Raw genomic sequence first — 16,481 nt, 5'->3', positions numbered from 1 at the left:
GACTGGTTTAGACCTGTATAATGATTATGGTTAGCATTTAATCTATATGATAATTTAAAGAAGTCATTAATGTCTTCTTTTTTTGAAAGATTAACTTTAATTGCATATGTATTTAAATTGTTCCAACTTTTCTGGATCTTAAGTGCTATATTTAGTACAGTAAGAGTATTATTTTTTATATTTTATTTGGTATTTTATATGCAAGCCAGAGAAGACCTCAGGATGCTCATATCTTTCTGTGATGTTTCAAAAAAATTGTCCTTGGATCTCAGTTTCTACAGATGTGATCAATTCTTTCCCTTTGACGATGCTATTATTACATACACATTCTACAATTCATGTGCACTATATTTCTTATATTTCTTATTAATCTTGTGAACAGTATAAAGAATATGCATGCATTTACATGTATATACATACATCGGGAGGTAATTAATTCACTTCTTCTGATTTTTCTTTTTGATTCTGCCAGACTCTTCAGCATTATATTTTGTTATTTGTTTAATAATGTTCTGATGAAAGTTGTAAAACCAGAACATTATTAAACTTATTTTTGCTGCCTTAGTAAATCCAACTATAAGTTAGATGCTCTAAACAGTATTCTCTGCATCAGCTATCTTTTTACAGGGAATGTACAATTAAAGATTTTTCTGAAATATAAAAGTGTTGAATTTACCTCAGCATTCTTGACATCAGCCTACGGCTGGTGAAAGATCAGGATCCAAAATGAAGAGGTATCAGTCTGCTAAGTTTAGTTTAATCAGTGAGGTGTCCCAGCAGTACTATTCAAATTTTAAAAGTTATACATTTACTTAAGAATTGTAGTGATGTATATGGTTTGTCTTTTCTGCCTGGAGCATCCAACCAAACCAAGAAAAACTCCAAATTTAAAGCCAAACTTTTCAAATGAGCCATTTGCATATGCTAAGCTTCCAGTACTGTGACTTATCGATGCTGCTAAACTATGGAGATAATAATGATTCAGTATGTTCTTAAACCGTACATGTACATGTACTTACTGTTGAACGCATATTTAAAGAGCTTGCTCCTTCATGAGACAGGTTCTGCATGAGCAAAATTGGACCTCACTGCCCCAGTCCCTCCTGACACACTGCCTGCTGGCAGGATGGATAGACATACGTGCTGTGTAAAGGCATTGCATTTACAGCTTGTCTTTTTATATCACAGCACTGCACAGAACTGGGCAGAAAAGTCCATTTTGAACGATGTGCATGTTGGTAGCAAGGCACTATATCACTGTATCAGGATTATCTTTTTTCTACTATCTTTCTCCTTTTATTTTTACACGTCTTCCAGTGAAGATGAGTTTTGAATGAAAGACAAAAAATTGTGAGATGTTTTGCATGACTTTTAGTGGGTGTTGACAAAAATGTCAATCTGATTCATAAACACAGAAAAACAGATAAATTTTCATTCAGAGTTGCATATAATGTACAAAATGAACTACATGGTACAGCTATTAAAATGCAATACAGTACCATAAGAGTCTGTGTTTTCAACAGCTCATCTGATACAGGCAGGATGGATTGTGCCATGGTTTATACAGAAGTGTGTGTAATGGCCATGATTCCTCTTGCTGTGATTGTCTATGTTCCTTTCGAGTTTGCAAGGTCTGTTTTGTGCTTACAGCTGCTTTGTACTCAGTAAAATTTGATTTTTATTAAATGCTTTGGTACTCTTCCACTCTAATGTAGATTTCCAAGAATTTTGCAAAAGGAATATTGTTTACCTTATCTTCATGACCATTTTACAAAGATATTTCAGTTTGGAAGGGAAGTGTGTTTGATGTTCTGTATTTAAGCTCTGAAAATAGCACATTGGCTTCAGAGTCACTTGTGCCCTTTGAAATTTTTATTCCAATGCCCAATGTTTAGATTTACTTGACTTAATAATTTTAAACCAGAAGGTAAATCAAAGTGAATAGTTAGGTATTTGAGTTTAAATATACATTCCTAAGTTAGTATAATAGGATAGATGTTTAAGAAATACAGTATAAATTGGGTATATGAGAAATGTATGTAATCATATGACATTTGGCAGTGATTATTTAATTTTAAAGCATTTACAGTGCAATTTGTGACAATTATATTAAATTAAATCACATTTGCAATTCATTTTTGAATTATAAAGTATTGTGAAGTACATGAAATTAGCATTTTTGTTTCATTTTCATGTCCATTAAGGTAAAAAAAAAAAAAAAAAGACTATAGTAAGTGACATGTTATAATGAATTCTTTTGATATTCAGAAAAATTCTGCTGTCTTTTGATAAAGAAGTAGTCTATGATTTAGTAGATATTCTTCTGTAACTTAGCATAGGGCTACCAGAGGGCAGCTCCTGACAGATCCATTCAGCATCTTCAGACTGTCTGAGACCCCAGAGTCCAAGGAGCTGGGAGCAAAGCCATGGCTCCTGTAGCACTTCTGTGAGGCAGGTGCAAGGGACTTTTGAAGCACAGTTGCCTCCTTACTTCTCTAATCTCAGGACTCAGATGGTCTTCAGCACTCTCTCTGCTCTTGCTGTCTGCACTTCAGGTAGGATTTAGCACCCTGTTTTCAGGCCTTTGTGTGCCCTCTAAGCTTGTCTTTCACCATGAAAGCTCTCCACTTCTGCAAGACAGCTCTGCCTTAAGGGAAGGGCTGGTGGGGCCTGTCTCTTGAGCCAGGGAGAACTGTCTCTTATCTCCCAGAAAACACAAATGCGTGTACCTTTAATGCATAGACTCAGCCTGTGTGTATCACAGAGTGGTTAAGGTTGGAAGGGACCTCTGGAGGTCATCATATGCCTCAGAAAACTTTTTTTTTTTTTTTTTTTTTTTTTTTTTTTAGGAAGCTCAAGTTGCAGTCTCCACACACCTGTGTCCCTTCCACACACCGGGACACAGGACAGGACTCCTTCCATTTGAGGAATGCAAGTGCACCTAGGCAGGGTGCAGAAAGGTGAGGCCTGCCCGGCGCGGGGCACGGCACCTCGTCCCGTGTGGCTGCCCGGTCTCCTCTCCAGGCCCTGTGCGACTTCCCTCAGGAGACAGCTGCCAGCGAGCATGCTGCCTCTGATAGTCCCTGTGCTTTTGGCCTGCCCTCAGTGCCTGCTGACTTCAGGTTGAGCTTTGGGAGCATGAGAGAACAAAAGCAGGTCCTCGGAGCAAACATGAAGCACTCAATAGCAGATGCCTGCTCTGAACAGCCGCATCAATGGCATTTAGCCTCTTCAGCAAGCTCTTCTCTGAGCTTACTTACTTTGTACATCTACACCTCTGTCAATTAGCCTTTTATTATGCAGATTTCACTTCAGTTTACTTGGAAAATAATACTGAATAACATATTTACTGGTACTAATGAGTATTGACTTGAGATATTTCTTCTCTATTCACGCCTAATGGCTTAAATAACTTCAGCAGTTTGCTAAGCTGCAGCTGGCGTCTTTGCTTCTGATTTTTTTTTCCTTCATTCTCTTCTCCTTTGCAGGGAGAAAAATGAGTCTGAAAAGCATTACCAGTGCTCAGGTAAATGCTGGGTTTCCGGATGAAAAATAATACATATTAAAAGCATGTAGGTGGGCAAAGTAATGCGTGTTTCCAGGATGAAAACCCTTCCTGAAAGGCCGATTGTCCCATCTGACACAGCCTTTGAGTAGCTCATAACTGCTGCTGTAGGAGGCAAAATTTTTCTTTCTCTACATCCTGTCCTTAGGAAGTAGGGAGTGGACCAACTGAGGTAATTCTCTTCCCTTCTCTTTTCCTCCAGTCCTTCTGCCTCTCTCTCCATTTGAGGTGAAGAGCACCTCCTCTGCTCATTTCCTCTCCTTTTCCAAGGAGGACTGAAAAGAGGGCAGGTGGGTGACAAACCCATGACAACTTCACCCCACCTAGCCTTGGAAGGAGAGAGGAGATGAAGAGTCCAGTGACAACTGAGATTAAGAAGGTAAAGTAGCTATAATGGAGAAAATGGGAAGGAACAGATATGGGGAACATACTGATATGGGAGCTGTACAGTGCAGAGAACTGCTAAATAGGTTTAATAATAGGAGTCTTACTTTTTAAAACCCTATTAAGTGCTCAGCTGTAGCTGGAGTCACTGCAGATTTGAGGACTATGATCAGGAAATAATGTTTATCAGGACAAAATCAAAGAAGACTTTTTTTCTTTTGATTAAGGAAAATGAACAGATTGTATTTTGTCCTTATGTCAAATGAGATTGCCAGAATAGTTTAATTGCTGATGAGGAAGAGTAAATTTCAGGCTTTTTTCTTGGATGCCACTAACTTACTCACTAATTGAGAATCTATGCATTTATATGACAGGTGCTTTACCTTTGATTGATGATATCTTCTGTTCATTTCTCTTCTGTGCCATATCTGATAGCAACACAGTTTTGATTCCTTATATCTCTAAAATTATGCATATTTTAAGGGTAAACTCCAACTGAAAGTTCTGTTGAGCAGTTCTAAGAATAAAAACCTTTGCTCTCTTAACAGTGAAAACCTATATAGTGAGGATTTTGATGAGTTTTAAACAGAGACTTCTAACCTCTGCATTACACCTTCAGGTTAACCCCAACATTTCTGTAACATCCAGTGTCAATCTGTATCCTAATACTTTCTGTAGATCACCTAGTGTAATGCTGTGTTGCAGGTATCAGAACCTTAGGCTGCTGTGTTGGCCAGAGAGACTCTCTGGAAGACATATCTTACAGGACCCCATAGGCATCTTATGAAAGATAGTAGTAGCAAATTAAAGCAGTCTCATGTACTGTTAATGACATAGCTAAAGAACAATTAACAAGGACAAGCATGGAAGGAAATCCATTTGAATGATGTGAAAAGAGAGGAATTGTGAAAACTTGGAGCTGCTCTGACATCCTACATGAATATTAGGCTCTTGTTGGAAAAATAGGAGTAAGAGCAGAGAAAAATGTAGTGATATGAAAAAATGTAGGTCTGTAGTGATATGCACCAATTGGACTATTCTGACACCGGTGTTTGACCAAGTTCTTGTGAAAAAGCATTGACAATTCTGAGTTGGAGAACAGATCTCTATGGAGATCTGTTATAAATATTATAAAACAAAATAGGAATAATCAATTCTGTTTCTCTGTTGTATTCTCTCTTACTAGCAATCCACACAGTGGGATGTAATCTGTTCTTTTTCAATGCATAACATTTTGAGAGGAAGAAGTATGTGAAAAGTGTATTTTTCAAGAGATCTGTAATTTGTTGCCTGAATTTCACATAAGGAATACTTTCATGTCACATACACAAAATATTTATTTATATTCATTCAGGCTGAGTGTTTAAAACCAAACAACATATCAGATCACTTAATTAAGAATCAGAAAACATACTGTTTAACAAAATGCTTTGTAAATACCGCAAGAAATGGAAAGTGGCCAAATTTCTACAAATGTCAACATGGCCTGTAGTCTTTGTTCCATCAAAATCCCTCTGAAATTACTGGGAATTCTGACAAATCAGGGCTGGGGGAAGAAATCCTGTCATTAGAACAGGCATTATTTGCTAGAGTGGCAGCAACTTTTAATCACAGAACACAAACCAAAGATAGGAAAACTATGTGCAGTTAAACTGAGTGCTCAGATTTTATATAAAAGTAGGTCTATTTTAGATACAAATCACAGAGGATGTGGAAAAAGGAGAAACAAGACAAAACTGTTGTCAGTCTCATGAATAGTTTCAGTTCTAACCGTACATGTGTGGTTTCTCAAAGGATTTAAGTGTGCAGATGGTCCTTCACCTTTCTATTGAGCACTCTCACAGATGATGCTTTGAAGGAACAAGTTAAATAAAGGTTGTAATGCACAGATTTATACATCATGAGTTATGCTTAACATCCATCTTGCCACTGGAAATAAATTTTGTGGTGCTGGGGGTTTCAGCTGAGTCCTGATTTATTCACAGGTAGCAAGTTCTGGCATACCTTGATGTGGGTTGTGAGGACAATGACTATATATTTCTGTAAATCCATCATCAATTGATTTTATGAAGGCTTGGTGTCTGTGTAGTACGGGGAGAAAATTGTTTCAGGGTAGATAGATACAAGTGTAATAATTGGCAAAAACTGCCGACTTTGGAAGATGATGGCCATCTAATAAAACAAAGCCTCAACATAAAGCAGAGGCTGTAACCTTTCTGGTCATTCTCTGAATAGGAATGTGTTTCTTAGAGGTCACTACTAGAGGTCACTTGCTATTCGTATAGCTAACAAATTATAAACAAAAAATGGACCCTTTTACACATTGGAATTTAAAGGATTAATTAATTAATTGCTTGCGAGAATTGCAGTTGTAATCTTTCCCTGTCATCTGGGGCTTCATGCTGTTAACTGATAAGAAATCAAAAATCAGTCATTGAGTCCCAAGTAGAAAAAATCCATGTGTTCATTTGTGTTAAATCAATACAGCTTCATTGATGCTGATAAGTACTTTATGTCACATAAAGAACTGGCCTGTTTACCCTGCAAAGCATAATTGTTTTTCAGTAGCAGTTAAATAATTTACAGATCCAGAATCCTCCATGGCAGATCAGGTAGTCAGAATATTCCTTCTCATCCTCTGTGTGCCTTGGATCTTTATTTGGCTCAGATATATTAAAAAATAAAGGTGGAAGAAAAGAAAAGGCAATTAGACTCTTTTAGCAGGCAAAACACAGAGCCCTTCCCTCACGCTGACTGCTCAAGCCGGCTGTTCCTCACAGCACATTCAGTCGTGGAATCTGTCCTTACTCAGACACTGTCTCTCACTGAAAGATGCTCTTACACCTTGCCATCTGTTGTGTGCCGCCTGCTCCCACGTTAAAAATGGCTCCCCCAGTGTAGTCAAATTTGACAGTTATTTCCATTGAGATTGGTGATGGAATAAGCTTTGGAAATGTGTTCCTTTTCTCACATCTTTCCTTGGATTGATAGCGTCTCACTTTCAGATGTAGCCCTAGTGACTTTGTTGGGACTGCTGAAGGATGAAGACTGATGCACATAAAAGTTGTGCCTGAACCTTGTTATTAACTAACAGTGTAGAACAGCTTTGCTTTGAACTTTCCTTTTTCTGTTAAACTTGGTAGAGTTGCTCCTCTTTACTAGAAAACAATGCATGTTAATTGGACACTGTTGTACCGATTTTCAGAAATACAAAGCAGTGATGATGGAGAAAGAGTGAGTAAGAAGGCAAGAAATAAAGATGGTGGTGTGCTGTATGCTTTCATGAGAAACAACAAAATTACAACATTGTCAAATGCATAGTTTTACTGGGATCTCTCAGCTACAACACAAATACTAAATACATGCCTCTCTTTTCCCAATCAAATATGAACTTGCAAATACTAGTCTTGTGTTTTATTTTATTTTTTTTATTTTTCCGGTAGAATAGCAAATGGAGATATGTTAGCACAAATTAGCAACTTCAGTGACTTCTGAAACATTTTTGAAGTGTTCCATTGTCACTGTGATGCTAATTTTATGCTCAGTCTTCATCTCACTTCCCAGATCATCGGAGTGTTTGTATCTCAGAGCTGGAATAGCTAAGCCGCTCAGCAAGCATCAGTGCCACAGGTTGCTCTGCAGTTCCACGTGCACCAGCCGCAGCACATCTTCAGGGAAGGCTGTGGACAGATTCATTCCCCTAGCAATATCTGCAGGTGTCTTCAGCACTCCTATCAGCCAGACTCTCAAGTGCCTTGGCCTTTTTGGTGGTTGAGGATTCCTCGCTGGAAAAATGTCCAGAATTAATAGATTAAAAGGGCACGCTCTCAGATATTGATTGCTTAGCTGTGTGAATTGCAAAATGAGAAACAGCCTACCAAACCAGATGACTGTTTGGCTGCCACGATCCCATGTAGGACATCTAGGTAAAAGTATTAGAGCACATTCAAAGATGTTTTGGATTTGTTGTGACTACAACAGGTCTGTGGTGCACTGGGTATACTCCACATATCCAGATTGTCATGCATGCCTGACTTTAAATGTGTTATAACAATTTGAGGTAACTAAGGAACTGTCTTGGTGTGGAATAAGAAAATACATTGCCTGGTGATTGGAAAACATGGGCCCAAACTTTGCTGGCTGGAGTCTCTGTTACTGCTCTGTGAAATATCTGGAAATCTAAAGCAAACATATGAAGCCCGCAGGCTTTCTGCAATAGTTTTGGGAGTACATGCTTTCAAAAGCCTTGCTGAAGACTTCTTTAGACTGTGCATGTCTGTCTGTACTTTCCATGTAGGTAGGGTTGCCAATAGCATGCTTGACCTTACTACCTAGTTGCTTTGAGCTTATGCTAGCCAGACAAGCTGATGGGAAGCCCATTTCTTCAGTTGGGGTCTTCTGTCAGAGAAGGATTTTATAGGGTATCACTGCTATTCCTTGTGACCGTGCAGTTCTCCCAGCTGCGAGAACTGCCCTGAACGTTCAGACACAGGAAGGGACAGCGGGGTTTCACTGGGTAATGCTAGCTGTTAGGAATAATGATATTTTTCCACTCGGGGAAAATGTTCTAGGCTATCTCGAGTATATATAAGAATTTGCATGTAGGTTTCTTTCTAAAGAAGCTCATCTGTTTTCTGTTAGCTGTGTGCCTGGCGTAGGAGCACAGCAAGCATTGTGTGAATTCCAATTTCCCAGTGTGGATATTCTAGAGAAGAATGGAGAGAATGCTACAACACGGGTCTTTTCTGTGTTAAATCAGCAAAGGTTCATATCTTTCTGTTAAAGACTTCATACTTGCTTCTCTTAGCTTGAACAGTTTATCACAGGCAAAATTTCTGTCAGTGTTTGCTATCATAAATATAACAAAGAAAACTGTAGGGTGGGTACTTCAGCTGCTGTACAGTGATGTAACCGTGTACGAACTGTGCGAAATCTTGCTGGTTTACAGCAACTGGTGATTTTATGTGGTAGTCACTGCAATGTGTAGTTACATGATTGTGTTGTTTTATAGTCTTGTCAAGAAGGCATTTCTAGTAGCATCACAAATTGTTCAGAGAAACCTGCAAGACTCTCGGTGCATCTGAAAGAATATTTAGAAATATTCATGTTCATCATCCTGTATTAATTCAGGCATGCAATGCTTGACTTGTTTGTGTGATTAACTGTTGTTAAGACTTTGTACTGTCACAGAATGAAGTGCTTAGTATACTTTTTTGACACAAGGAGAGGATTGCTTCTATTAGAAGGCAATGTGAGCAAATAGTAGAGACAAGATTAATGCATCACCATAATCTGCAGTTATTAACAAACATAAAAAAGCTACAGAGAGTTGGAGCATGAGTGGTTTTTAAAGCAAAGGCAGTAACATTTTCTAAATGTCTTTTTTGGGAAAGAATACAGATTTCTATCCTTTTGTGGAAATCGTGTTGTTCTTAATACTTGTTTTTGTTTGTATTCCACTGCCATTGCTGCTCTTTGGAATGACAGTCCAGAGTCATACTGCCATAGGGCCTCTTTAAGAGGAGAAGAGAGACCTTGTCCTTCCAGATGGCTCCTGTACCCAAGGGCAGTCACACTGGGCAAACTGTGATGGGAGACTAGGTAGCATTGAGAACGATTGTGCAGCTGGAACACCTAATTCGAGGTCTGTGGCCTGATGACAACCTTCTGGCTGCTGCAGGCAAAGCTGTCCCATATCAATAAAGCTCAGTAAAGTAGATGCCAGATCTGTGAGGGACAAAAATGCTGTGCAGTTATCTTTGTCTTTGTGGCTGTGCCTTTTGTGATCTATTACTGATTTGTGATCTATTAGTTCTGCAAAATATCTTATAGATTAATACTTCATCTGCTTGGGAATCTTAAGTTACCTCAGCTTTGTCAGTGTATCACAAGTACTCATTCTGGGTCTTTGGTTAGCTTTTAAATCAGACCCTGCTTAGGGATGCATTTGGCTAACCCATGAGAGATGGCTTTGACTTTGAGAAATGAATTTTTGTCTGACAAAAAATTGCTAAAAAATAAGTCCAGTGTTCTTACTGTGAAATCCTCTGAAAATCAAAGCTCCTTCCTTCATTTTTTGCTTCAGAGCCTTGCCTTTCTTTGAGATATTCAAGTTAGTGTTTATATGATCTTTCTTGTTTTCCACTTTTGCAGGCTAGTAAGAATAATTTTACATTTTAAGCGCTATTTGTTTGTTTTCTTTCTCTCTGCATGGCATCATTCTTTATTAGATCTTGTTATGTCCTGGAACAGCATCTAAAGAAATGCTATGAGGTATTTTAATGACGTAAGTGACAGTTTTGGCCTTATGTCTCATTATCTGAAAGACAGCATCTCCAGCAGAACAGACATATCTCATCCTGCCAAGGCCCAATGTCGAACATAATGTGTGAAAGAGACTCAAAATGAGGAGAATGGATCTCATTCTTGCTTAAAATGCAATGAATTTTAGTCCTTTAGGGTGAATGACTGTATTTTATAATTCCAGTTGTAGAGATAATCAATAATTTCAAGTGACTGAAGTGACAGGGCAGTACATTTGTGTGAAAAGTGAGTCATTTGGGGAATAAAAATGAGTGAGATCACTCAGAATGAGGTGCACAAGCCCACAGCCTGAGTTACTGGTTCAATATCCAGACGGTAGAGTGCAAGGGCTTCCTTCATGCATGTCCTACGGCAGAGGTGCTAGAAAATGGGATTGAAAGCTTTGAAACTGTTTGGATCTGACTCTGGAGAGGAGACTGTAGAAACTCTGGTATCCTGCTTTCACTGTCTGGCCTGTCAGCAGTATCTCCAGAACTGGAGACCTAGAAGCTGTGGGGTGCCCAGGCGAGGGGCAGCGGTGTGGTTTGTGAAACCCGGTGCCGAGGACTTGAGGGCCTTTGCAGTCACCCTGCCACGAGATCCTGCTGGCTGTGGGATCCCCAGCCCCAGTGGAGATGCATGAAAAGGCAGGTGTGTTAGTGCCTGAATGCTGACCAGTAACACTCACGTTCTGCTCTTCGGCCTAAGAACATCCATTTATCTCAACAGATGCAGGGGCTAGAAGCTTGCAGAGGTGGTTTTGTTTTGCTGTAGGGCTTCAAAAATATGTAAAAACTACATTTGGCTCAAATTTGGTAGTAAAATTTAAATTTTAACCTTTGTTTTTGAACAGGTCTTTGGAGTGTCACTTTTTACAAAGACCTGAATTCTAATTTAAGAGAGCCCTGCTATGTCCTACAATGTCTGGTGAGGTCACAGAGGGAGAGTGGCTGCAGGTTATTGATTTCTGGACCTAAAACACATTCAATAATTATTATCAGTAGTTAACAGATCACAAAACACCTGCTGATTAACTTCCTTATCTGAAAGCCATTCCTTTTCATACTGTAAATGATATCTAGCACTCCCTGAAGGGGTCTATAGTTTATAGACTTTATAAGTGAATGAGAGAATGAATCCATTATTTTCTTGCCTTTTTGTGACGCTGTTAAGTTATTCACAGAATGTTCCATTTTAATATAATTTATGCTTTTACCAGCATTTTAACATTTCACTGTAGAAGAAAAAAAAAATGAGGCTTTTATCATTCATATTGAAAAAAGCTTAAGCCTTAATCCACTCAGACTCAGTAACTGTTATTTGATCTTAAAGGATGGTACTCATAAACTATAGAAAGGCAGAGGCTAAAACATTCTTTATGGTATAAAAGTTACAGTGCATCTCATATTTATCGAAGGGACCATCATTATGCAGAGCCATTGTAGCAGATATTTGTGGCACTGTATCAAGCAGAGTCTCTGAATTTCATATTAACTCTATGAGCCTGAATGAAGTACCTGTATCTTTCCATTATTTTCCACTTTTCCTCCTATTTAAATCAACTCCCTCTGGAAGACTGTGTTGGTGCATAAATATGTACAGCTGCAGCAAAGGAATTAATGAAGACCATAATCATGGAAATGAGTCTGTGTAGGGTCAGGTTGAGTAATCAGAAAGTGTATATGTTGTTTTTTCTATGATTTTTTCATAGTGTATTTTGTACCATCCTTTGTCCATACATTTGACTGATATATAAGCAATGTTCCAGGTACTTTTAAACTCATTTTTAAGAAAGTACAGATTAATATTTACTCTTTAAACAAAAGGATGCTTCACATTTTTTCTACTGGTTATTAGTGTGAAGCAGTTACAAACCTGACAAAACAGAGAAAGTACAGATCTCACAGGTTTAGGAATCCCCAGTTTTTGCGATGCTGGTTATCAGTCAGAAGAGCTGAATTAATAAATATATACAAATGACAGTTGTATATTGACATTTTCTTGAAAGTCTTATTCTCATGTAGGTACCTGGGGAACTGAGGCAAAGGGAGGCAAATGGAGAAGGAAATATACATTCTTTAAGGTAGCTCCTTTATTGAATCAACCTCATAACGCTGCAAAACTTCCATAAACCAGGTCCAGGGAAGGGAGTGCACAGTTGTAGATTAATTGTTATTTTTTACCCGATGTTTCTGAAATTTCTAAATCCTCATTTTCCTCAGAAGTTTTTTTGATGCTCAGTGGTGTAACTGCATTTCTGTGTAAGAGTTTATTAATCCAACTAGAACAAATTCAAACATTTGAAGCTTGGAAAAAGGTGTTACTGACAGTGGCTAAAATATACTTAGACACCCTTTAAAAATGTGCCACATTGGGATTTTCACAGAGATGGAAAGAGTTCCTGCTACAGGACTGTAGTTACCTGTTCCAACTGTTACTAGTTGTCACTTGAAGCGTTCACATTCTGTTTGGGAAAGAAGAAAGAAAAAAAGGAATGTAAGAAAACATCTACTCCCTGCTGTTGGGTAAAACAACCTATATAGTTTCAGAGAGTGATTAATATACACTCAGAAATGTGTTGTGATTTCAGTCATGAAGTTACGTGCTCTTCTGAGATTATTCCTAATTTTTGGCGATGCATTAGGGGAGAAGAGGGTGACTCAGCAATCAGTGCCTCACTTGGCCTGCCCACCCTTTCCCAAACGGCCAGCTGGCTTGAACTCACCGAGTGTTAATAAAAGAATAAGATTATGGTACACAAGACCTGGAGAACTAAATATTTATTCTATTTTAGGCAAGGCATTAGGTGAAGAATCTGTAAATGTTCATCTAGAAATGAAGCATTGCTGCTTGCCTGGATGGCACTCTCCACGACCAGGCCTTGGCTTTATGTCTCTCAAAGAATTGCACGTGCTTTGGAGAAGCTATTCCCACTACTGAATGTTAAAGTGGAAACAAACAAACAAACAAATCAAACCCCCATGTAGCTGAGCTATCAGGTTTTCTATTACCTGTTTTGCAATGCTGTTTAATTTTTCTGTCATTATATAAATTATAAATGCAATGAGAGAGAACGTCTCTGCTCTTGCTGCGGCAGTGTTTGGATATGGCACACCTGCTGTCCAAGCCCCGATGTGTCTGCTGGGCTGGACGTGGTGTGACCCGTCTCTCTTTCCTCAGAGGCATCTTTGAAGGCACAGCAAGAAACAGCGTGCTTCTCTCGGGTGCACTTGCCCAGGAGCCACTCTCCAAGCGCTGGGGCTGTCTGGTTTAACAGGCTGAAAACAGCAAGCAGCCTCCCACAGCCCAGGCACGTTCAGCGGTGCGAGGCATGGCGGTGCCTCTACACGCCTTTGCACGCACGCAGGCACGCGTGCCCTCTGTTAGGGCATGCAGAGGGAAGGAAGGAAGGAGCCTGCTGCTGTAAGAGGGGGGAGCTGCAGCTGTCACGCAAAGCGACGGGCTGAGCACCGCTTTCAGCAGCACAGGGCTGCGGTGGGAGCTGGGTAATGAAGCATGACAGGTAAGGGAGGAAGGAAATCACAGCACTCAGCAGACAGACCATTTAAAATGGTAATACAGTCAGTCGTCATCTCATCTCAGCACTGACACTCCTCAGCTCTTGCCTGTGCCAGTCATTCTGTACAGATTGTCAGGTGGGTATCAAAACAAGCACGACTGGCACATAAATACGAGAATCTGAGCAAATATTCTCTCTCCTGCAGGAATCGGAGACAAGTGTGACTGACAGGGACTCACTGATACTGATGATCAAGTTTTTATTCTGTGACTGCACTCTGTAGGTTTTTCCTTGTCATGCCCTGCATTTCAGATTACTTATATAGGTCTCTGGTAAGCTTCCCAAATCATATCGGTGCTTAAGAATATAATTTTAACTCACTGTATTACATCAGATAGCTCTCTGAATGATTTCTCTGAAGCAATTTCAGGGATAAACCTTTGTGGTTTAATGATGAAAGTGCATTGACTAGGATTTAATAGATCAGCTATTAATAGATCAAGTAGCCTGAATTGCTGCTTTCAGAATTTTTCTGCTTAAACTTTCTGTAGCTAGGATTAGATGGAAAAACAATCACATGAAGAATTTGCTTTAATTTCAAACCTGTGTGCTCAAAAGTAATCCAAGTCTGTTAGGTCTTCATGTACCTGTTATTAACAGAAGTGATGCCTCATGGCCTGGCCACAATCTGTTGAGTAGATACTATTTTGTCAGAAGTAAAATGTGAAATATTTTTCTGCTGTGGGGATAAGAAGTTGGTTCCATGATAGTTAGAGAGAGAACTTTTTTATTTTATTTTATTTTATTTTTTTCCCTAAGTCTGGAGCGACAAACACAATTGTCAGTATCCTACATCTCTGTTGCAGGGTAAATCAGATAGACTAACTTTGTTTCAACAACTTTACTGATTTTGGCAGGCTTTGGACCAGGCTCATTACTATTCTACTTATTTAGAAATCAGGAATACTAATAGTTGTCTACAAATGATCAATGATCATTCAACCAGATCAATGTTTATAAACTATGTTTGTTCACAGTCCTTTATGGGGATTTAAACATGGTGTCCTTTCCACTGTTTGAAGTTTGGTTAGGGGGTTCTTGTGGTTAATGTCACATGGGAATTATTTACAGGTAAAATCTGGAATCATGATTAGAAGTAGTACGTTTTACAGTGCCTTTAAATTCTATTCATCTGAAGCCATTAAAAAAAAATACTTTCTTCATATGGCCATGACAGAAAATGTAACACATATATACTTGACATTTTGAGAGGCAAGAACCTACCTGTAGTTACTGACATACAGACTTCAATTGTGTTGCTGTTGGTATACAGTCTACACATACTCTGTTTTAATGTCTGAATTTATACACTTGTGGTATTTCCTTTCACTCAACGCAAGTCCAGTGTTTTCAGTAAGTTCAGTAAGTTTGAATAGTATTTGGACAAACATCCAAATTATTCCCTTATTAAATTAATCTTACAAATCTCACTATTAGGCTCATTCAGCTTGCAGTCAGAGGAGATTTCTCCAACTGTGTGAATGGTTCCTACTGGATACTGGATTGCATGGAATATTTTGGCTGATTGTGGAAATGACACTTGAGAGGTAGCTGAAATGAACATTTTATGACGGATTTCTTGTATCTGTGAGCAAAGTTGATTTACTGTATTCAGTACTATTTAAAACAAACAAACAAACAATTCTTCCACTCCCAAGTCTTTTTACTACTCCTAGGGACCCTTTTGAGAGAAAAAAGAATGTTTTTATTTTTTCTCTCCGCTTGCTGAAACAAGCAGTAGGAGAATTGTATTATTTCAGGCTGATATGACTCGGTATGAACTGTGTTTGAACTGTTTCATATTTACATATTTAGTTTATACAACAGTTACTCAGCCCATATTTTGAAGAAAGAAAATAGGAAAATGATGTTAAAGTCATTTCCATGTTTGAAGAATTGTGCCTCAGTTTGTGAAACAAAATTCTCTCTCCTTTTAGTGGAAATGGCCTTTTTGTGAATGGGTATCCTGCTGAATGAGAACCAAACGCCTTTCAAACATTGTGCCATAAGACATGTTGTACTTCCTCTACACAGCATGCATTTGCCCTGATTACAGCCTATTAATGGCAAAGAGGAAAGGACTTTTCAGTTGCTTTGTCTACTGTGATATTAATAGGGATTTTCAACTTTGATTTCTCACTCTTCATAAACTGTTGGAATTTCAGGTCTGATGTCTATTTCACTGGTACTCATTATTTAGTATGACACTCTCAAAGAAAATATTTGTGAAACTATTCTTATATTTAATTTCACAATGTAATAGTCACTTCATTACCTCTTATGAGCTTCTAAGCATTTGTCCCTTTCCTCTCCTGTGGTTTCGTCTAAAAAGGAATGGCAAACTTCTTAACACATTTTAGGCATTGTGTTAAGCTCTCGAGCCTGTTCACTGAGGTACAAATAACTACTTGAATACTGACGTAGCATTTTGTTACGATATCACTTAGCTGAACAGCTAATGGAGCTTGGGATCTTGCAGGATTTTGCATTGTGGAAGCTATTACTTGAAGCCAATTTTAGCTTTCTTGTTCTTTTCATCTCTTTTTACTGATTTTATTAATTTGCATATTGTTTTAGACAGTTGAGTAATTGTCTGCAAGTTGGATGCACAGTGTAAGTTTTTCTGTAGCCAATTCACAAAATCCTTGT

General features: G+C 38.6%; 1 long non-coding RNA gene across 3 annotated transcripts in view; it reads left to right on the top strand.

Annotated features, from left to right (window-relative positions):
* The window catches only part of LOC118165756, a 77,973-nt gene extending 61,920 nt beyond the window's left edge, over positions 1-16,053 (top strand). The window contains exons 4-5 of one of the 3 annotated variants that reach the window (XR_004750227.1): positions 3,768-3,944; positions 15,770-16,053. This is a non-coding gene — a long non-coding RNA (uncharacterized LOC118165756). Of the gene's footprint in view, positions 1-3,767; positions 3,945-8,018; positions 8,031-15,769 lie in introns of those variants that run through there. The other 2 variants (XR_004750229.1, XR_004750230.1) reach the window with 2 other exon arrangements.
* Positions 16,054-16,481: the final 428 nt, after the last annotated feature.

This window comes from Oxyura jamaicensis, chromosome 4 (assembly GCF_011077185.1).
Source record: "Oxyura jamaicensis isolate SHBP4307 breed ruddy duck chromosome 4, BPBGC_Ojam_1.0, whole genome shotgun sequence".
Taxonomy (NCBI): domain Eukaryota; kingdom Metazoa; phylum Chordata; class Aves; order Anseriformes; family Anatidae; genus Oxyura; species Oxyura jamaicensis.
This window is presented reverse-complemented; position numbering and strand designations above follow the sequence as displayed.